Here is a 22,991-nt window from a genome sequence, read left to right on the forward strand (position 1 = left end):
GGGAACACACAAATATTTAAATTCAAATATTCACTGGGTAAATATGTATCTTCTGGAAGATTGCAGGGAACAGCTTTGGCATTTCATTCACATCCTGACATTCCAATTGCCTATAACAAGCCATTTGCTAGCTAGAATCTCTCTCTCCTCTTACTACTACAGACTTTAAGTATTCATTTAATAGTAGCCCAATAGTTACACCAATTATTTGATTAGTTACCTCTTGCTACAGAAACTTGCCTACAGTGGGTTAGAGCCTCTTTAGTTAGGAATGGAAAAAATGCCCCACAGATGGAGTCACAAGTCAATCTTAAACAGATAATTAATCAATTGATGTTCCAATTTTCAGGTGTCAAAATCATAGCCAAGATTCACCATCATACCCTCTGAAGCACTAAATGTTACTCCTCTTAGGCCTAGATTATAGAGGGGGAGATTAGGCCTTGAAGGTTTGAATTTCTTTCTCTGTTTCCTAGGCACATGTCTTTGTCCAGTGAAAGTGCTTTTCCATCTCTCTCCCTAGTTCTTAGCTGCACATAATAGGAAATCAGTATGGTTCCTGTTTCATCATAATACAGTCACAATTTTTATGCATAATAAGACACTGAATTTCTTTTCTCTACAGAAGAGAACTTTGGAGCTCACAAGCATAGACACTGGACAGAGCAAGTTCTTTAGCTGGGACCATGTCTGTCCTTGACTCCTGGCCATACACTCCTCACAGTGCCCTGCTGCTGACCCTACTGCTGGCACTCACAGGTGAGCATGTCCCAGGGGTGCAGTCATCTCTCTGCCTCTGTCTATCCCTGCCAATGGAACTCAAGGACTGCAGATAAACAAAAGAACTGCCACAAGAGAGGTCAGAACATATCTGAGGGGCTAGAGCCAGAGTCCTGAGCACTGCTCTTTAAGTCCATCAATTACAAAGGGTGGCTGGAAGCTTCTTATCAGATAGTGCTTCAAAAACAATAGTTAAAATTTCTAATATTTCAGCAGAATCCCACTTAAATCAATGAGACTCTGAGGTCATCAGTGCCAGTGCATCATTTGCAAAGCAGCTGATGGTTTGGCTCCAGGCTCAACATTTTCTGCTCACTTTCTGAGATACTGAGGCTTACATACAGGCCAGCGACATGACTCAAGGGAAGTGTCTCTGCCAATGCTCAGTTCCATTCCTTCTCATTTAGGTTCTTTATCCTGTCCTCTGTCCACCAGTTCCTTCCTCATCTGACCTCAGTCTTCCCACTGAGTATTGCTTCTTTGAGAGACTGTACTATTATTTTTTTCTTCCAATTGCATGTATTGCTAAGGTTGCTATGACAAAGTACCACAGGCTGAAGGCCAAACCAATAGTTCTTTTTCCTCACAGTTCTGGAGACTGGAAGCAAAGGGTTGAGTAGTCCATTGAGCTATTTTCTTCTATGATGTCTCTCCTGTTTTAAATTTCACCTTCTCTTTCTTTGTACATAGATGACCTTACCTCAGCTTGTCTCTGTGGATCTTATCCATTTCTTAAAATGAAACCAGTCAGTTTGGGTTAAGACCGCCACATGACCTCATTGACCTTTACTCCTTTAAAGACCTTGTTCCAAATAAATTCATATTTATTTGGTATGTTCCAACACTGTAACATTGTATTTGTAATGTTCCAAATACAAATACATCATCAAGTATTGGGTTTATGGATTTAACAAACAGAGCATAACCAACTCATGTATTTTTTTTTTATTATTTTTTATTTTTTTTTGGTTTTTTTTCGAGACAGGGTTTCTCTGTGGTTTTGGAACCTGTCCTGGAACTAGCTCTTGTAGACCAGGCTGGTCTCGAACTCACAGAGATCCGCCTGCCTCTGCCTCCCGAGTGCTGGGATTAAAGGCGTGCGCCACCACCGCCCGGCTCCAACTCATGTATAACAGTTCACACATACCCCTGGTCTTCTTGATCCTCTCCAGGGATCTTTGTTTCCCTTCTTCTCATGGTAAGGATTATTGACACTTTGAGTGGACCCTGCTAATGATTCCCTAAAGGCTCCTTATCCTTAGTTCCTTCTTTATCCATGAGGAAAACTTTATGGCTTCAGGTGAGGGCTTCATAGCCCCCAGGCTCCCCACTCTGGTCGGGTGCTAAGATAGCTAATGTTATAGAAGTTTCAAGATGTCCTTTTTAATTCCCATTCACCTGTTACTATCAATAAAACATGAGTAATTTTAAATAATTTTATAATTTCCTAAATCTCTTTTTCTCAAATTAACATATAATTACAAAATCACATCATTTCATTTCTCACTGTGGACTCTTTTCTTTAACTATTCTCTTTGTCTTTCTTTATCTCTCCATATCTTTCAAAAATACAGACACATTCACAGACACACATTGCTCAGTCAATATAATGTTATAAGAACAAGGACAACATCAATACATATGAAAACATTAATGGGGAATACATCATTGACAGACATTGTGAATTTTCTCTCTCTCTCTTTTTAATTGTATTTCAGCCCCTTTTTGATTCACTGCTGTCTCCCTGTAATAAATATCTATCTATCTTCCTATAGGCTTCAAAGTTCTAACCTGTGATAGTTCATGAAACTTTTCCTTTTATTGGTTGATTTATATTAAGAATTCACTTCAGTACCGGGAAGTTGTGTAGCACAAATGTTATAATTAGAATCTGAAACATATCCCAAAATTGATGTTGTAATACGAGCGGTGGGGCGGCATCCCCGGCACCCGGCCGCCCACATGGCTTTACCCGAAATAATTACACAGAAACTGTATTCTTTTAAACACTGTCTGGCCCATTAGTTCCAGCCTCTTATTGGCTAGCTCTTACATTTTGATCTAACCCATTTTTAATATTCTGTGTAGCACCACGACATGGCTTACCAGGAAAGATTTTAACCTGCGTCTGTCTGGAGTGAGAGAATCATGGCGACTGCCTGACTTGGCTTCTTTCTTTCTCCCAGCATTCTGTTCTGTTTACTCCGCCTATCTAAATTCTACCCTATCAGAGGCTAAGCAGTTTCTTTATTAATTAACCAATGAAAGCAACAGATAGAAGGATGACCCTCCTCCATCATTTCCCCTTTTTCTGTTTAAACAAAAAAAGAAAGGCTTTCATTTTAACATAGTAAAATTACATATAACAAAACAGTTATCAAGCAAGAATTACAGTTACAATATTTATATCTATTTTTATCATAACTAAGGAAAACTATAATTATCTATTTATTCTTCAACTCCATCAAAGACTCTAGAAGGATATAATATTACCTAAGCAAACAAGAAACCCAAAATTCTAGAAATGACAGAGACATCTCGCTGCCTGGACAGTCACCCAAAGTTCTTTTGTACCATTGGGGCATCCGTCTTTGGCCTTCAGGCCCATAGTATCCAGCAGACATTTCCATGAATCAGGAAATTTCAAAGACAGTTCAGTCACTATCTGTTGTGTCCTGCAGAATGTCTCATAGACTCTTTCATAAATCAGGAACCCCGAAAGATCATCTCACCTTTAGGCAAATGTAGCAGTCCTCTCTCTGAGGGTTCTCTGTGTCCAGTTTATGCAATAGTCCAGGCAAGAGCAGTTTCTTGCTCAAATGGCTAACCAACTCCAAAAGGATCCTCTTCGATGCCCATCTTTAAAGTAGATTGGTGCTGCCAGGAGCAGACATGTCTCATTGTCATGAGAAACCCTAAGTTATTAAAATATATTAAATGCCATATTCTGCAGTCTTTGAAAGATATAAAAAATGCCTATCTAAAATATATCTATGTACCTCTTGAAAATCTAACTAACATGACTACAAGCTTGACTATTTTTGATGATTATCCATTAACAACCTATATATGTTACATTTTTAAATGAACTACCCAATGGTTTTTCGATACAGGGTTTCTCTGTAGCTTTAGGGCCTGTCCTGGAACTAGCTCTTGTGGACCAGACAGGCCTCTCACTCACAGAGATCTGCCTGCCTCTGCCTCCTGAGTTGTGGGAATAAAGGTATGCACCACCAGTGTCCAGCTTGAGTGTTTTGGTAGTAGGGTGGAGATGAACAACACTATCCTCTACATATTATTACAACCATCTGTAATGAGATCTGGTCCCCTCTTCTGGCCTGCAGACATACAGACAGACTATTGTATACATAATAAATGAATATGTTTAAAAAAAAGAATAATAGAGATCGACTTTTTCCAATTGTTGCTGGAGCAGATTAATGATTTAATCACCACCTTTAGAAAAAATTCAGAAATGTAGATTGTTAGTAAAGTAAGGTTAAGATGTTTTTGGTAATGGCTTTAATGTAGAAAATTTTGGGGAATAATTTAAAGTTTAGAAGGTCACAATTTTGATAGATGAGTATTGAGGTCAAAGAACAAGAAGAAATGCAGTTTGATTATTACTAGTTGATGTGCCTTTCTGGATAAAGATGTGTTGGTGTACAAAGGTGATGACTGATTCCTTCTCTCCACTTTTTGCACTCAGCTTCCTGATATGGTGTAATGGAAAAAAAAGTAGTGGTTGTGTACTCTGAGGTCTTAAAATATAAGTGACTGATTTTTATATATAGAAATATAGATTTGCTATCCTTTTAAGATTTTTTATGAGATTATCTTTTGAGATAAATAATAAAATGATTGATTTTTTTTGTAACTGCAAAATGCAGCCTGCCAATAAAAGCACTAATTGACAAGAATATCTTGTTTTCTTACACTTTCTTAATCTACAACAAGTTCCTTGGACATGGTCTCATAAAATATTTAAATAGGTGGATGCAGCAGTGGCTTTATACAACAGAGGGAATGGGAGGCCCAATGTGCAGATAGTCCAATGATGGGAATGATGGTGTCAGTAAAATGGTATTTCTTCAGTAGTTACAGAGTTAAGCTCAGATGTAGCAAAGTGACTTTGACATTGACAGCTCTAAAAATAGGGGCCCAAGCCACCTGCCCATAGCACATCTAATGGCATGAACCCATACTCAGTACAGAGAGAGCCAGCAGAGGAATATAGTATACCTGCTATATTGCTTGATCAGCGCTTTTGCAGTGCAACATAAGATAGAGCCTAGGGGCAGAATGGTGGCAAGTACTGCATGTCTACCAGTTCCCAGTCCTAGCATTAACACAAAACCTGCAGCAAGGTTGCATAGCCTTTGACAAATGACTCCAGCTGGTCTCCCCAAATCAGATAAACCTATAATGACTGGATCCTTTTACTAGCTATAATCACTCACATCTATGTGAGCAGAGTTAGCTGAGATTATCAAATTCACTCTGCAAAGCAGATGCCAGTTGTCAGGATATTTAGTTCAGTTTTCTGTGCTGTCCTCACAGAAAGGCAGATACTAGTTCCTCCCATGATGACTTCCTTCACTTATGCATAATACTTTGCTTCAAACTGTAGCTGACTACTGTTTTAGTTCTTTGTGAGTGCTGAGGTGGGTTCTGGGAACATGCCAATGATTTTCAAATCTCCCATGATTATCATTTTACCTTTATAGAAGTAAATTTATCAAACTACTTTATAAGTGTAAAACATTATTTCACTTTGAGTTTTTATTCGTTATGTTAGAACATCTTTGCAAATAAGAAATGTTGCAGAGTAATGGCTGGCACAATGTTTAGGCAAGCTTATTGAAAAAGAAAGCCATACATACTGTTTCTATACTTTGTGTTTGTTCCTGTCTCAAATTATAGGTCCTAGTACCTAATAAAATTTGAGTTACAATTCTGTTTTCTAATGCTCATGAAATTTTAATAGGTGCTACATTATCAATTTCTGGACTTATGTTATCTTAGTAAAAAAAATCTTAATTAGATCTTTTTAATTTGTATGGTTTTTGCTGCAAAAATTAATCAATAAATTTAAGATTATCAGTTGAAATAAATTATATAACTTTGACAAAATTAGTTATATACTTTGTATATATAACTACCTATGCCAATATTATGTAGCATTACATAATATAACTCATTCCCATTATGTGTCCCTTATTTCATATTTTAATCAGGAATTATTTTAAGACTACCGACTTGTTTCCAGATCTGGTACAAGCTCATTACATCAGGTATTAATTTCACTGTAGTGGGAGCTGTGGGCCTCTTCCCACAGTCCGGCTCCCTGGTCGCCTGGCTAGCTTATGCCCTGAAATAACAACACACAAACTGTATTCTTTTAAACACTGCTTGGCCCATTAGCTCTAGCCCTTACTGGCTAATTCTCATATCCCAATCAACCCATCTCGAATAATCTGTGTAGCACCAGTCTTACCGGGAAAGATTCAGCATGTCTGACCTGGCGGCTGGCTGCATCGCGTCTGCTCTGAGAGGAGCTGCCCTGCATCTGAGCTCACTTCCTCTTCCTCCCCGCATTCTGTTCTGTTTGCTCCACCCACCTATGTTCTAACCTATGAGGGCCAAGCAGTTTCTTTATTATTTAACCAATGACCTTCTTCCATCATTTCACTAAGTTCCTTTGTTATTTGGTTTAAGTTATCTAGAAAATCTGACTTTTCATATCAGATATTCTTCTTTGAGACATTAGAGTGACTATGATGAATGAGGTCCTAAGTCTTCATGAGAACCATGGAGGCAGATGGGATGATTAGAGCCACCATTTTTCAACAGCTAAGTGGAAGTTTGGAGCTTGGTGTGCTTTATAAATTTTAATATTCACTATAGAGTCAGAAGCTGTAATGTTTATTACTCTTGCATTTTTCTTCTCTTGTATTTTTTATTTCAACACATGGAAAGCCTGTTAGCATTGCCTGCATGTCACACATCATGTTAATAAACTCAGATATTTACTTAGGAAGAGCATATTTATTCCTTAGTGTTCGAAATATAGTGTTGCCTTCTTTAGAATCTTGGTTTTACTTGAACTTCAGACATTTTTTTTCTTTTGGAACTGACCATCTCACTTTCTCCTGGATGGTGACATTTCTGATAGGAGTTGTATTGATATTATTTAGCAGGACGAGTTGAGTCATGCTCTAGGCTGTTCTCATCATTCTCATACTACTCTGCTTTTGTCTGTTGAATTCTAGTGTGTGCTGGAGTTTATCTCACATTAAATTAGTTCAGTTTGTTGGATTTATAATTTTTATAATTTATCAAACCAGGAAGATGAGGTGACATTTTTCCCAATAATCTTACCACTCTTACTAAATTCTTCAATTTCTTCTCTTTATTGTACCCTACCCCTGCAGTGCTGAGTAATGTTTTTGGATCCATTTCCATGATTTTGTATCTTTTTATTGGAACCTGCTAAATGCTCTCTGAACTCTGTCCATTGGACTCACAAGTTATATCCTCCTCAACCCTTCAATACCATTTGGTTCCTTCTGACAGGTTCTTTCCATTTGATGTTGTATTTTATTATTCAGACAATTCACTTTCTTTAGTTCTTTTCTATACTTTTCTTTGATATTTTCATGTTTCAAATGGCTGCTGTACAGTCTTGGTTCCTTTACAGTAACATACAGCAGTACAGTTCAGTCCTACCAAATCACCAAATAAAGGCAAAAAGAGGTCAGAAGTGTCTGAGTCATGGGAACAAAGTTACTGAGCAAACAGAGAGCAATGATGGGAAGACAGTTGACAAGAGAGAATACATCCAGGTGACCACATCATGTGCAAACAAAGAAACAGTACCACCTGGAGAGTGTGGTGCTATGACAGCATTCTAATTGCCTTGTCACATCAAATGAGGACCGAGGCCATCCAAAACATGAGATAAAATGTTTCTGTTGTGTCAAACATTAACTTTATAATAATCTGTTACATCGTCTTTGAGGTTAATATAATGCTGGGTCTGGAGAGATGGTTCAGGACATAAGGTCCTCTTTTAAGGACCAAAGCTTGATATCCAGCATGCACATATGACTCACAACCATCTGTATTATCAATACCAGGGAATCTGGCACCCGTCCCTGGGTTGCTTGAGCAACAGGGATGCATTTAATACACAAAAATACATGCAGGCAAAACATTCATACACATAAAATCAATCAATCAATCAATCAATTAATGTGTTTGTAATACATATTTTAAAACTGGTAACTAAAATTGAGATTTTTATTTCTCTAATTAAGGTGTATCAAGATTAATAAAATTCTAAAGACAGATATTGGGGTTCAACCTGAAGACCAGAAAAGCAAAGGAGTCATTCATTGACTCTTACCTCCACCTCAGTGAGAAATAGCAATCTTGCCTCCAGGAATCCTCAAAATGAGATTGAGCTGAGAACTGTCCCTTCACATTATATATTCCTCTCTAGTGCTGGGATTAAATTGGACTTGAACTACTACTATCTGGTTTCTATGGCAAACGGTTGTGGCTACTGGAATTAGACGTGGATGTCACCACTGCCTGGTTTGAAAGGCTGACCAGTCTTAACTTCAGGCAAATTTATTTATTAAAATACAAATGAAATCCCACTACATTAAGGGACATGTTATTTCATGGTGGGATCTATTCATAGCACTAGCACTCTATCTGGTAAACCAACTCCATCCTGAGCTGTAGGGCTGCCCCAGAGAATCGTGCAATCAAATGTACATCTCACTAACTATACAAGACACTTTTGTTCATGTCTTATTGGTAATAGAGTCAAGTCATCACATGTAATACTATTACACAAGAAGTGCCTCATGCCATATAAACAGAAAATGAAAGCAAAACAGACACTGTATGAAGCATGAGAATTTCAAACAGAATTGGGACTTCAATCAGAATACTGCCAAGTTCTCAGTGTCTCTGTGATTCATTTCCTCATCTGTGTTACATACTTGTGTTAAGAGGCACAAATGAGGGGAACTGTGATCACATGCCTGCTTTGATTGATTAAATAACTTTGATCATAAATTGGATAGTTTTCAGGTCCCCTTTAGGATGAACATTAACTGATGTTTCCTGCAGGAGGAAATACCTTGGAGAATCCAAAGGTGATTCAGCCTGGGAAATCAGTTTCTGTCTCTGCTGGAGAGTCAGTCACTCTGAACTGCACTGTGACCACCTTCTTCCCTGTGGGACCCGTTAGATGGTTCAAGGGTGTGGGGGAAAATCGGAAGCTTATATATGCTTTCACAGGAGAGAAGTTTCCAAGAGTCACAAATGTTACAGATACCTCAAAGAGAAAAAAACATTATCTTTTCCATCCGCATGAGTAATGTCACACCTGCTGATGCTGGTACCTACTACTGTGTGAAGATAAAAAGAGAAATCCGTGACAGGGACTTTCAGTCTGGGGGCGGCACCGAGTTGTATGTGTATGGGAAGTTCCTCATTGTCCTCCTCATCCCTCATTATCTCCAAAAGGTCAAAATGTGTCTGAGATTCTGTGAGCAACCAGGAAGAAGCAAGCCTGTAAGAGGCCTGCAAGTTCATAGGGTGACTTTACTCCAGCTGTGGATCAAGAAAGCAGAGAACAGAAAACATGCTGTTTGCTACAGGTCCTTTTTCTGGTGAATGGGATAAATCTATACCCTTGTCTACCAGGTCATCAGTGCGTACCTTTCTCATGCTGTGGCCTCCTAGAGGCTGTATAAATATCCTTCTCCATTGACTGCCTTGTCCAGTGACAGGCTCAGACCTGGACTACTGCCTCCAGAGAATACTACTTCTCCTGGCTGAGTCTTCCCTTTCTGCCCCCAATGACCCAGGGATTGGCTATGCTGGGTTCCATTCTAGATGTCAACAGAGATGGCAGGAGGCAGGCAAGCTGGAGCTCTTTACCCAAGATGTGTATCTCCTCCTGCCCAAGAGAAAATCACACAAAGGCAGAATGTAACAGAGCCATGGCTGAGTGTGCTTTTTTCATTTCTTCTTCATCCATAGTACACTGTGAAACTTCAAGGTACATAATTTGCTGTCAAATCTCTCAGTCCAGGTTTAAATATCAACAGCAAGCTAGGCCTTTGCTGTTTTTCTGTCTGAAATTGTTTGCGGGATCAACTCTGACAGACACTGAAGGTTCCAGGCAATATAGGCTCATGTTCTGGAGAGAGTGTGCATGTAGATACCCTTTAATCAGTAGCTGTGAAAACAGGACACTCACTTTAAATTTTTTGACACAAGCCTGAATTCTTTCTTTCTAGGTCTTGTTTCTGGGAATATTCCATCAAGTAGGACTGTCAGATTATCCATTCCTGCTCTGTTTGAGATTTTAACCCTATGTACCAGTTCCCTGTACATAATCCTATAGCCAGTAAGCTTTAAGAACTGACCTTGAACCCACAACTGACTCCACTTCAGCATCTTGCTATCCAATCCAGAGACATCATCTCCACTTAGGAGCTAGGTACATTTGACATACAGAATTAGAATTTCTTGATTCATCATCAGATCCCCAAGATATGATAATGTTCCTCTCAATCAGGTGCTACTATTCATTAGTGTAATCTCACTCATGAACACTGATGCAAAAATACTTATCAAAAGTAATCTACACATTTAATGCAATGCCCAAAAAGTTTCCAGCAAAATTCTTCACAGACCTCTAAAGAACACTACTCAACTTCATATGGAAAACCACAAACCCAGGATAGTCAAAACAAATTCTGTACAATAAAGGAACTTCTGGAGACATCACAATCCCTGAACTCAAACTCTACTACAGAGCTACAGTAATGAAAACAGCCTGGTAATGGAATAAAAACATACAGGAGGAAGAATGGAACCGAATGAATTGAAGAACCAGATATTAATCCACACACTTACAAAAACATGATTTTTGAAAAAGAAGCAAAAAATATAAAAGAGAAGAAAGAAAGCACTTTAATAAATGCATAACTGGATATCAACATGTAGAAGAATAAAAATAGATTCATATCTATTATGATGCGGAAAATTCAAGTCCAAATATATCAAAGACCTCAATATAAAGCCAAACACACTGAACCTCATATAAGAGAAAGTGGGAAGTACTCTTGAACAAATGGGCACAGGAGACCACTTCCTACACTGAGAGAATTAATTTTTCATTGATTAATAATATGATATAATAAAATTAATAATATTAATTATTAATAAACAATAAATGGGACCTCTTGAAATTGAGAGGCTTCTGTAAAGCAAAGAATATAGACAATAAGACAAAACTGTAACCTACAGAATGGTAAAAAATCTTCACCAAACCCACAGCAGACAGAGGGAAGATCTTCAAAATACACAAAGAACTCAAGAAATTGGTCATCAAAAGAATAAGTAAAACAAAAATATTGGAGTATAGACCTAAACAGAGAACTCTCAACAGAGAAATCTAAAATGGCTGAAAGACACTTATGGAAATGCTCAACATCCTTAACCATCAGAGAAATGTAAATCAAAACAACTCTGAGATTCCATCTTATACCTGCAAGAAAGGCCAAGATCAAAAACACTGATGACAACTTATGCTGAAGAGGATGTGGATTAAAGGGAACATTCCTGCATTCCTGCCGCCTGGCTCCCGGTCGCCTGGCTAGCTTATGCCCCAAAATAACAACACACAAATTGTATTCATTTAAACACTGCCTGGTCCATTAGTTTCAGCCTCTTCTTGGCTAACTCTCACATCTTGATTAACACATTTCTAATAATCTGTTTAGCACCACGAGGTGGTGGCTTACCGAGAAAGATTCAGCATGTCTGACCTGGTGGCAGGCTCCATCGCGTCTGACCCAGAGAGGAGAGGCATGGCAATTACCTCACTTCCCTCTTCCTCCCAGCATTCTGTTCTGTCTACTCCACATACCTAAGGGCTGGCCTATCAAATGGCCAAGGCAGTTTCTTTATTAACCAATGAAATCAACATAAAACAGAAGACCCTCCCACATCACAAATTGATAAAGCCCCTTTGGATATAAGAATGAAAATTTCTCAGATAATTAGAAAACAAACTTCCTCAAGACCCAGCAATACCACTTTTGGATATATACCCAAAGGATACTCAATCATGCCACAAAGACATATGCTCGACTATGTTCATATGCAGCACTACTTGTCATAGCCACAACCTGATAGCAAAATAAATGCCCCTTGACCAAGGAATGGATAAGAAAAATGTGGTACATTTACACAAAGAAGTACTACACAACAGGAAAAAATAATGACAACTTGAAATTCGCAGGCAAATAGATGGCAAAATATTGAGTCAGGTAACACAAACCCAGAAAGACAAATATCATATGTACTCACTCATAAGTGGATTTTAAACATAACGCAAAGAAAAACCAGCCTACAATTCACAATCCTAGAGAACATAGACAACAAAGAGGACCCTATGAGAGACAAACTTGTATCTAATGTCCAAGGGAAGTAGGTAAAGAAAAGTTCTCCTGCGAAAGTTGGGAACATGGGAATCATGGGAGATGCTAGAGGGGAGTAAAGAAAATGTATAGATCAATAAAATCAATAAAAAATAAAAAAGAAAGTTACAACAATGTCAAACATAATTCACAGCCCATATCAGAACAAAGAACTGTTCTCTGCTTATAGAAAAAGCAGATCCCAGGTCATAAATGTTTTATTTGTTTGAGTTTGTGGCTACTCGTGCAGAGACACAGCAGATAACCTCATATACCCACTGTCTTCATCACAAGAAACCTGCCCTGTGGACCAGGTCTGATGTATTTGAAGATTAAATAGTTTATAAGGATATTATCATTTTATGGATGGGGTGAGCATATTTTAGCTGGTGTAACTTGTTCATGAACATACTCTGCTCTTAATCCAAGCAAAGATTTTGTCACTGAAATCTGGATAATGTCAGGATACCAAGAAGTTTTGATAATTGGTGACTGGCTATAGTCCCTCAAACCCATAGGGACATAAGTTATGATAGTGTTTAGATAGCCTGACTTCAAATAACATTGGTATTCACTCCTGGTTTGACGGACATTTGAAAAGGAGTCACATATCTACAAATACAAATGTGTATATTTCCAAATACACCCTGTTACACATAATAACCTCAGCAGAAGGCATCTATGGGGCCCACTGCTTTCTTCCTGTTAGTCTAACCAAATGTGTGCTTTAAACCAAGAAGCAATTTTGTCTCTTCAACAGGCTTCTCTCTGTGTCTCTTACAATTATAAATTAGTAAATGGACCATCTGTAGCTTCTTCTGCAGAGGGTAAATCACTGTTTTCAATTTAAAACTAAGTCCTAACAAAGCTTATTTAGAGATAGAGACTAGTGAGCTTTCAATGTTAAATTCAGTCTTAGCACAGATGAGTCCTGATGGAGGAAGGTCATTGGTTAAATAATAAAGAAACTGCTTGGCCCTCATAGGTTAGAACATAGGTGGGTAGAGTAAACAGAACAGAATGCGGGGAGGAAGAGGAAGTGAGCTCAGACGCCGTTTCCTCTCCTCTCTGGGGCAGACACACAGACGCGATGAAGCAAGCCGCCAGGTCAGACATGCTGAATCTTTCCTGGAAAGACTGATGCTACACAGATTATTAGAGATGGGTTGATTGGGATATGAGAATTAGCCAGTAAGGGCTAGAGCTAATGGGCCAAGCAGTGTTTAAAAGAATACAGTTTGTGTGTTGTTATTTCTGGTGTAAAGCTAGCCATGCAGGAGCCAGGCAGGATGAAAAGCAGGCCCACAGCTCCTACTACAGATGGCGCCCAGACATGGGGCACTGAATCTACAGAAAGCCTGAGAAAGCTTGGGAAAGAATAGAGTAAAGCATGTTTTCTTTGTAGCAGCAATTTCTTGGGTCTGCTCTGCTTGCTAGATGCAAGCAAGCGCTCTCATCTAAGAGAGGCTTCCTGACTCAGCTTTAGCCGCAAAACCCTGCAGCTCTTAAGAGGTCCTGCCACAAAACACTTAAATGGTGTTGATAAAAGCTGACTGAATGCTTGTTTGTTTTCAGTCGTAGCAGGAAAAAGGTTGTGCTGTTTTAAAATGCTGGCTTTGTGGGCCATTCTGCCAGGGCAAACTCTGACTCTTTGAGGCAGAAGGTCAGCTACAGAGAGAGCATTTGAGCTTGTTTGCTGGCAAGGACCTTGAAATGCCACAGAGTTGTGGTGACTAACATGGCTACAGCCGGTACCTCTGCCATGAGGCTGGAAAGCTAAGGAATGGCTGGATCCAGCCGTCAAAGCCACGGCTTTAATCCTACCCATATTGCTCAGTAATTTAAAGGCTCGTGTGGTCAGAAAAAGAGAGAGATACATTAAAGAGAGATTCAAAGACAAAGAAAACTTTTAAATGATTTACATTGTACTTAAAAATATATGCAGACTAAATGTTAAAGTTCTTAAAAGAAAAAAAAACAAAAATAAGGAAGAAAGAAAGTAGTTGGGTGTGGTAGTACACACCTTTAATCCCAACACTTGGGAGGCAGAGGGAGATTTACCTCTGTGACTTCAAGGTGTGGTAGCACACGCCTTTAATCCCAATGCCTGGAAGGCAGAGACAGGAGGATCTCTGAGAGTTCAAGGACAGTCTGGTCTACAGAGTTATTCCAGGACAAAGATAAACAGAGAATATAAAACAAAAGTAAAAATAAATGAAATAGAGGTTAAAATAAAGCCGCACAAAGATGGAAAATACACAGAAAATCTTGATACTGTATGCTATTATGCTCTCTTTGAATTGTTTGAATGCTGACAAAAGAGCAACAGCTGCTAAAAGATATTTGTTTATAAATGTTGCTGATCTAATCCAAGATAGATATTTTCAAAATACCTTACTGCAGAATTTGGATCTAAGGATATGATACTTTGGAAAAGAGATTCTTCTTTTGTTTTCACAGAGAATGAGACTCTATGGATTGCTTCTTCGATCACAATATGGTATGATAGACCACACCCTCCTGAAGGGTTGCTGTGAACACCCTTAAAAAATTGCTTCGCTCAACTACCAACTGAGATGAATCTAGCAGACAGGTTATCCCATAAAAGACCCGAATAACAGCACCCCCATTCAGCAGGAAACATTTTGGAGAGAAAAAACTGCACCCATGTTCCTATATATTGTTTATAAATGTTCTTTTACATTTAAAGGGGGAGATGATATAGATGTGAATAATTTGCATTGATATGAATCTTGGTTTACTGATATTAATTTAAGGTCAATTTTATTATATGTATATGTATTTCTGATATTGATTAAGGTATTGTGATTGTGTAGTTCACTTAAAAATGTAATGTATATAGGTTGTTAATGGAAAATTATCAATAATAGTCAAGCTTGTAGTCAGTCATGTTAGTTAGATTTTCTAGATATACATAGATATATTTTAGATAGGCATTCTTCATATCTTTCAAAGATTATAGAATATGGCATTTTAAATGTTTTAATAACTTAGGGTTTTTCATGACAATGAGACACTCTGCTCCTGGCAGCACCAATCTACTTCAAGCAGAAGATGGGCATCGAAGAGGCACCTTATGGAGTTTGATAGCTATTTGGGCAAGAAACTGCTCTTGCCTGGACTATTGTATAAACTGGACACAGAGAACCCACAGAGAGAGGACTACTGAAGTTGCCTAAAGGTGAGATGATCTTTCGGGGTTCCTGATTTATGAAAGAGTCTATGAGACATTCTGCAGGACACAACAGATAGTGACTAAACTGCCTTTGAAATTTCCTGCTTCATGGAAATGTTTTTGGATACTATGGACCTGAAGGCCAAAGATGGATGCCCCAATGGTACAGAGGAACTTTGGGTGACTGTCCAGGCAGTGAGATGTCTCTGTGATTTCTAGAATTTTGTTAGTTGCTTACTTCTCATTTACTTAGGTAATATTATATCCTTCTGGAGTCTTTGATGGAGTTGAAGAATAGATAGATAGTTATAGTTTTCCTTAGTTATGATAAAGCTAAAATAGATATAAATATTGTAACTGTAATTCTTTCTTGATAACTGTTTTGCTATATGTAATTTTGCTATGTTAAAGTTAAAGCCTTCCTTTTTTGTTTAAACAGAAAAAGGGGAAATGATGGAGGAAGGTCATTGGTTAAATAATAAAGAAACTGCTTAGCCCTCATAGGTTAGAACATAGGTGGGTGGAGTAAACAGAACAGAATGCGGGGAGGAAGAGGAAGTGAGCTCAGACGACGTTTCCTCTCCTCTCTGGGGCAGACACAATGCCGGTGTGCTCCTGGGAAGACGCGATGAAGCAAGCTGCCAGGTCAGACATGCTGAATCTTTCCTGGAAAGACTGATGCTACACAGATTATTAGAGATGGGTTGATTGGGATATGAGAATTAGCCAGTAAGGGCTAGAGCTAATGGGCCAAGCAGTGTTTAAAAGAATACAGTTTGTGTGTTGTTATTTCTGGTGTAAAGCTAGCCATGCAGGAGCTGGGCAGGCAGGATGAAAAGCAGGCCCGCAGCTCCTACTACAGAGTCCTGCCAGCATATAGTAAAAAGCAAAAAAAAAAAAAAAAAAGAACTGGGGGAAGCAGAAAGGGTTCCAGTTTTGTGGCCCTTCTGTGATATCATTTATTTCCTGAGATACTATAGGTATAAATTAACAAACAATTCCCCTAGATTTGCAATGTTTTAAGAAAAGGCATGCAGGAAGAGAAGTTATAAAATATGAAATATATTGGCATTACCTTTGTCTAGAATAAAAATTAATTCAACATTTTCATTCCTCATTTTCACCTCAGCATCTACACTAAACTGTGGAGAAAGAAGAACAAAGGAAGCAGAGAAAGATAAGGCAGAAAGCCTGTGAAACACAAAACAAACAATACAAAAACAGAAAAATATCCTTGGGGAGAATGAATAGTTAATTACTGTAGCTCAGACACAGCTATGACCTTGAAGTAGAGCAGGTGAAGGTCTGGTATTGTTCCTAAGCACCACAATAAATGAGGATGGTAATAGTATTTAGGAAGTTTCTTCACAATGTTATCTCATCAGTGGGCCATCATAATCACATCCTTGTTAAATATTCATTTTTAGATAAACCATCTCTTCATGTAGTCTTAGACTCTGCAGCCAGAGCTTCACATGAAGAGACTGTTAGCTGTACATGCAAATCTATTGACTTCTCCCATCAGAACATCACAGTGAAGTGGTTCAAAGACAGAAATGAGACTCAATAGGAGCCTTAAAAGGCTTTTGCCTTTCTGACTCACTTTCAAGGTTCAGTTAAAGACACCACGGATAGCTAAATGGGGGCTACAAATCTGAGGGTAAATATGTAAGGGGTAAGAAATCTACTCACAACAGGAATCATCGGTCCATATTTCTTTATTCTTCTCTCATCAATCCATCACTTCTCTTGCTCCACCCACTACTTGTTATCTTTGTTCTCAGTTCTACTTGTTCATCTTTATCCTTCCCATTACCAAATGTTCCCAGTCATATATACACTTAAAACAAGCAATTCCTCAGCCCTAGCAGGTTCCAGGGCCAGAATTCTTCTGCCCCATTAAAAATCAGATAAAAATTTTCACACACACACACACACAATCCACGGAAGTGGTTATATATGTCTGGTGAACTCCTTAATGGGGAAAGTTAGTTAAGAAAGGAATTAAATCATCAGCAGATTCTAGAGGGGAAGGTTAGTGTACTACATTTCATTTTTAGGTGGTTAGTAAAGAGCAAAGGAATTTATTTTTAGTAAAATTGTGAATAGGGCGTGGATTGTTTAAATTGCATGTGACTTCTTTTCTACCAGTATTTGTAGAGGCTGTGAGATAACTAGGCAACCTAAGGAAAGCTGATGACTCTTTTCAGATAGCACATACACCAGACATTATAGTTTCTATAGGACTAGGTCTGAAGTTAGACTTATTGCTCTAAATGAAGAAGAGACCCAGGACTCTAAATTATTAGTTCTGGGTTATGCTGTTATCAACCTTTGATTGTGGGTGTTGTACAGTAAAACCAGAGCAGCATCTTGGGCAGGTAGTAATTCTATGTCCTTGGAGAGCTATGAGTGGGATACTTTTGCCTAAATACTGACCAAATGCCTTCTGGTAAAGATAATTGTACGAAGGCAAATCTCTGCACTTAAACTAGCAGAGATGAACAATGCCTGGTCAGTGAGAAACTGTTTTTACCAAAAAGTTCTGAACTGTGGGAATCAATCCCCAAATACATAACAGGAAGGGGATTAGCTACAGTGAAAAATCTACAACAAAGGACAGCCACTCTACTTACAAAGCAATAATGCCAAAAAGTATTGCATTTTGGTTTAGCCTTTACCAGATCCCTTGGTTCTGATAAGTCACTGGTGAAAAGATGGCCGAGCAATTAATGTATAATGTTGCAGATTGTATCCAAGTCGTTCATGTCCAAACTCCTGTGAACCTTGGAGGAAAAAGCAACACCTGCAATGTCTTCAGCACAGTCCTGGTGTCCCACGTGCTGTGAATGTCTACTCTGATATCCTCTGTGAGGGGGCTCACATCACCTTGCATTGAGGCCCTCTTCATGGTTGTTGGACACCATCCAATGTAAATGATTCTGAGTCTTAGCTCAAGCTCATATCTGTTCAGAATGCTTTGGTCCATAGTAGCCAGGAAGCATTTATGCATACCAAACAGTGGGAATCACAGACAGTGCTCAGCACATAAATAAAATTATATTCATTTCAACAGAAGAAACACAGCTATATTTTGAGCCACCCCTCATACCTAGCAGTTTCACGCGTTTGACCTTTGTTATTGTTTTCCTAGTGCATGGGGGAGTAGCACTTAATGATTTCACTTATGGCACCCACCCTGTCACTGTCTGTGTCCCTGTGTGTTAGGACTGCGTTTAGTGGTTCTATTTCAGCATAAAAGTGCATCCTGCCCCACAATGCAATTGCAACAGGGCTGGATCCTCCTCATTTTAGCCCCTCATCTGAGATCTGTCTGACTAAGTTCTGTCTGTATCAGCTTTTGCTTGTTATACTTTTTCAGTTACCCCTACCATGGAGATCAGTCAACAGCCATCAAATGTTGGGAATCTGATATATGTCACCTGCCAGGTGAATAATTTCTACCCTTTGAGACTTTGGTTGAGTTGGTTAGAGAATGGAAATATATTCCGGATAGAGGAGCCTTCAACATTTACAGTAAACAAGGCTGGAACAAATAACTGGACCAGCTGGGTCCTGATGAACTCGTCTGCCCATGAGGAAGACTTGGTACTCATCTGCCAGGTGGAGCGTGATGGAATGGCACCAGTCATAAAATCCCATACTATGGTTGTCCATGCACAGCAGAAGGGGCAAGGTACTGGCACTGTGTCTGGTGTGTCTCCACTGCAGCTTCTTGGCTGTTTGTAAATTTTGCCTCTTTTTTGGATGCCAAAAGTAGCATTTATGTTTATTGTGTCATAATCCTAATATCTGGAAACTAAGTGAAATGTTAAAAGTCAGCTTTCATTGCCAATTTCTCACAGAGTTCTCCATTGATGAGTTGACATTCTCAGATATTAAATAAGGGAGGCAGGAAGGCATCATCTTACCCTAGCTTCCTTATCTCTTCCTATTTTTACCTAACATTTGTTACAGTCTCATGCTCTTCTTCGTTTTTTTTTTTTCTTAACATATTCCTTTCCCCCATGCCATTTTGCACTTTCCGTGAACATCTGTGTCCTCATTCAGGGTCCTATGCTACTTTCTGTGTGTAATTCTGACAGGCCTCCTGAGGATCTGTAGTTTTCCTGTAGATTAAAAACCAAATGAATCTGAGTGGTCATATGCTGGCAGTTTGTTAGTCACCTTTTTTATGTCTTTTACAGATTCTCTCATAAAACAGGAAACCCAAAGGACTGTCTCACCTTTTTTAGGCAACTTCAGCAGTCATTTTCTGGGGGTCCTGCAATTCCAGTCATGAAGTTCAGGCAAGAGCAATTTCTTTCCCCAATGTCTAACAACTTACACGAGGAGGCTCTTTGATGTCCATGATCCTCTTCCAACAGATTGGTGGTGACAGGAGATGATGTGTCTCGCTGTCATGAAAACTCTAAGTTCTTATAGCATTTTAATAGCATATTCTGTTAGTTTTTGAGACGTTTGAAGAATAATTATCAATGTGAAATATAATTCTGTACATCTAGAAAACCTAACTAACATAAATACAAGCTTGGCTCCTATAGATGACTATTAACCTATATTTCTTAGTTATACATTGCATTCTTTAAATGAGCTGCAAAAACACAATACCTTAATCAGGAGCAGAAATATACATATAACAGAATTGACCTAAAATTTGTATCAATAGACCAAGATCTATACAAATGCAAATCCCTATAACATATCTCCCTTTAAATGTAAACAAACATTTATAAACAGTATTTGTGAATTTGTGTATAATTCTCTCCATACTGCTTATTTCAGTATCTCATTAAAGGAATAATTATTCTACCTCTTTATTTAGCATAGTTTACATTTTTTTTTTTTTTTTTTGGATATTCGAGACAGGGTTTCTCCGTAGCTTTTGGTTCCTGTCCTGGAACTAGCTCTTGTAGACCAGGCTGGCCTCAAACTCACAGTTTTAAGCCTGCCTCTGCCTCCCAAATGCTGGGATTAAAGGCGTGCGCCACCATCGCCCGGCTAGCATGGTTTATATTTAACTTGCCTTCCTAATGCAAAGGTTAAGATTCTATTATCTTAATATGACATTTACTTAGGCATTTGTTGGTAGTCTAAGAATAGTATTTCCTTCATCCTGGCTTAGTTTGGTCTTGTTGCTTTCTTTGTGAGGGCGCCATTCACTTTAATGATTAATGTAAAAGAATTACCTTTTATAGAAACTATTGTCTGCAGGTTTAATTTCAATAATTACACCTCTACCACTTGCACAGTTAATTTAATGTTTGCACCTTTACCGCAAGCACTGTGAACAATGACCCTTAGTGCTGGGATCATCAATAATAGTCAGTTCAGTAATCACATTCCAAATTCTCCTATTTAAATCTTCTAGGTCAGAATCACAAGAAATTAGTCTATGGTAGATGTATGAAGGCAGGCCTTTTCAGAAAATTGTGGATACCAATACAGGTATAAACAGCCTGTATAGCTGAGAGAGGAATGTGATCACAGTTCAGTGACAAAAATGACACAGCAACTCCTCAGAAAGCTGGAGCATGGAATGGTTGTTAAGAATACTTTCAGGCTGAAGAGGAAGGAGGAAGCAATAGCATTTTTATCCTCAAATCTGCTGCATACAATTAGATGTCTCCTTCCTTCTAAGGCCCCATCAAAAACATTTTTTTGAGGGGAAATTTGTTTGTTTTTATTTGTATCTTACTGGCTGGCTGGCTGTTTGTTTCTGTTTTTAGGAAATGTTACAGTTTTGTTTGCAACTCTGGGAAAGAAATATTTGGTTTACCTTGCAATTCCAGGATATACAGGAAACTCAAAGCAGGAACTCAAAAATCACATCCATAGTTAAGGGAAAAGAAAACAAATGCACCCATATTACCTGTTTGATGTATAACGTTCAGCTTTCTTAACTATTCTTACACAGTGTGGGTCCCAGCATCTAATACAAAGGGCCACTGACATTCAGGGTCTCATTTAACAATCAAAATGATTGTTCATAGTTCCACCAAAAGGTCAACCACAACAACACAATTCCTTAGCCAAAATATTCTTCCTATAATTCTAGGTTGTAGGAAGTGAACAGAGTCTCAGGAATCTGGTGCTGGTAAAACCTCACACTTCTGATCCTCTTGTTTCTACCTTCCAAGTTTTAAAATTATAGTCATGGACTACCGACCTGTTTATTCATAGTGATCATGGTATGCTGGGAATGAGCCTAGAAAGCTAATCTATCACTACATGTTAAATGAACACTGTGCTCCATGAACTACCTATTCAACCAGTTTCTATTCTTAAAATTTTCATCATCGAATAATTTCTTCCTGAATATCAGAAAGATTTCCAGTGACATCTACACTAGGGTGGACGAGAGCTGCATGATGGTGGATGCTCCATAACATGACAATTATTCCTCTAGACTCATTTATAAATTTTTCATTCTTCATCTCAATGTTTTCTTACAAGTAGTTTCATCAGGTTGTTTGATACTTTACCAGGTTTCCTTCGTCCTCCAAGACTCTGGAGTTTAAACAATGTCTTTTATCTAAACAAGGAAGTATAACAATTTTGTCTCTCCATGAACCACGATCTTTTCTGTACATACCCTGTTCACAGCTTTTCCTGTGATTTTGAAGATTGATTCCATCAATGTCCAAGGACACTCTCCCATGAATCATCCTAAAATTCCGTAAGGGGAACTTTCCTGGATGCCACCAATCTTGTGATCCTAGGGCTCAGTTTCTCTATCAGAGTGTGAAGAATATTCCTACATCCAAGGGATTGTGAAAATTACACATTTAACTGCTGATAGAAAACTATAACTCCCTCCTGAAAGAGAACAAGAAATAGCTCATTCTGGAAGAAAATATCAGTGACCATGGCCCAGGATCACAGACTTGAGTCACCTAATAACTACCATTTAAGTAGTTCACTAAATTTTTATACTAATTAGTATACTAATAATATACAAAGAAAGTGACAAATCAAGACATGTTTGGAATTCATTGGCAGAAACGAGGAAGAGATGGTTTATAACAAAACACAGAAACCTGTTAGAGGCTGTCTGATTACATGCTTAACATCTGAGTAGGCTGAATCTAGAGGTCTGCTAAGTTAATATATTTCCAAAGAAAACTAGTATTGTGCTCATACATTCCATATGATTCACCTCATGGTCATGGCAATGTTAGGTCAGGGAAAGAAGAAGGCACTCTTATCCCTATGAAGAGGGCTAAATATGGTTCAAGATAATTTGGCCCTTGACCTTCAATAAGATAATCCTTCAATTCACTGAAATTCAAAAAGTTAATAATCATTACAAAGGGTTCAGTTTGAAAGTTCAGCTTCTTTGTGGGAACTTTTTTTGATAAAACTAAGTGCTTTGTGGCACTGAGTACAAATTCTTACCCAGTCTCTCTACAAGAAAAACTTAGTGGCAGGGCAAATGGAAAACTTGAAATCTCTTTATCATGTATTCTGGTTTGATGTAA

The 22,991-nt window shown here is 38.4% G+C and overlaps 1 pseudogene; it reads left to right on the forward strand.

Moving 5' to 3' along the window:
- The first annotated feature begins 686 nt into the window (after positions 1-686).
- On the forward strand, positions 687-17,059 carry LOC130887797 (signal-regulatory protein beta-1-like; annotated as a pseudogene).
- The last annotated feature ends 5,932 nt before the right edge of the window (positions 17,060-22,991 follow it).

The sequence above is a fragment of the Chionomys nivalis genome, chromosome 16 (assembly GCF_950005125.1).
Source record: "Chionomys nivalis chromosome 16, mChiNiv1.1, whole genome shotgun sequence".
In the NCBI taxonomy this organism is placed as follows: Eukaryota; Metazoa; Chordata; class Mammalia; order Rodentia; family Cricetidae; genus Chionomys; species Chionomys nivalis.